The following is a 1,519-nucleotide window of genomic DNA, read 5'->3' as shown; positions in this document are numbered from 1 at the left end:
TCAACTCCTCCACTACCCTGCGCTTGAACTCGCGCATCGTCATTCCAGACTGGCATTCAAGGCAGCAGAACAGCCCGTAGGCATTCAAGACGCATAAGTCTAGTGCGCACGTAAACATTGTCATGGACAGCCGCTTTTCCTTTCGTTGCGATCTGTTGGTGCTCAACTTTTGGCCCACACGGTCCAAACTGTTCATATATATGTTGAATGCCACGATACTTGAGGGTACTTTTAGAACACTCCTGTGCATCATTTCATTTCCAATCCATCGGTTCAAAGGTTGTAGCCCATGCAGAACGCGAATAGCTTCTTCATTGTCGGGACCCTGAAATTGTAACGTTGACGAATCAGCCAAGTCATTCGTGTAGAATATGACAACTTTCTTGTCTTTGAAGACAACGTAACCGGTGCATGGAGCAAACTGAAGCGGCATTTTGAACGCAGCCCGATTATTCTTCCTAGTTTTTTTTGTGACTTTCCGTGTTCTTCCTGGAGCTCTCTCCAATTTGGCACCTGTTCGATAGCTGCAACCAGCTCCCAAACACCACGAGAAGCATCTTGGACACGTTTGATTGCTTCTCGAAGACTCGGTTTATTCCAGGCATCGACAAGATTGAGGCGAACAGTGCCTAACATCCGTATTTCCCCATCAATCATAATTTGAATGGCGCGAGCAAGAACATGGCGGGTATAGAAGTTATCACGGACAACTAACCGCCTTCCGGTTGGAGAGCGCTGGGACTGGGTCTGGTGTCCTAGCATGGCCACCCATACAGCAGACGGTTTTTTTTTTAGATCCAAGGTACCTTCAGGTCGACGAGAAACAGCAAGTAATGGCGTACGTAGGGCGGTAAATGTTTGAACGTAACGTTGAGCAGGAGAAAGAGGTGAAACCAGTCCCGAACCATTGTCCCAAAACGTGTGTATATACAACGGATTCCAACTTGCCACAATGTAGAATCGAATTGCGTACTTATCCGGTTTCAACGACTTAGCCTTTGTTCGCGCAGTAGTACGAACGGATGTCTCATCGAGCGCTGAAGCCCCGAGCAGAACAGCCATCGCAGAGAATCGGGTTTGCAGATGGCGAAGTAAAAATCTCGAATGCCAAAGCGGATCTCGATCATTTTGTTCAGGGGTCGTTGTTGACGGTGACGATATCGTGACTTTGCTACGAATGTCAGTGAAACGAGTCCGGCCCATCACTTTAGGAAAGTCAACTTGTCCAAAAAACGGCTTCTCACTCCAGTAGTCGGAAATTTCATTTTGTTTGGTCAGACTCATTGCAAGCTCTAATCCAATGTACGCATTCCATTCTTCTTTTGTCATTTTTGTACCTTCACTTTCGAGAATAGTATGGTTTGTCCAATTCCACAATGTTTCCCTGAATTGTTTTGTGCAAAACAGCGAAAACAGACCGAATGCTCCCTTTTCTTCAAAACTTTTCCGGACCTTGGTTTCCTGAAGCAGGTGGAGCTTTGACTAGTTATCTTAGCTTTTGTATAGGCGCCAATCTGCC

Source organism: Phytophthora parasitica (genome assembly GCF_000247585.1).
Source record: "Phytophthora parasitica INRA-310 unplaced genomic scaffold supercont2.15, whole genome shotgun sequence".
NCBI lineage: Eukaryota > Oomycota > Peronosporomycetes > Peronosporales > Peronosporaceae > Phytophthora > Phytophthora nicotianae.
Note: the sequence above shows the minus strand (reverse complement) of the source record.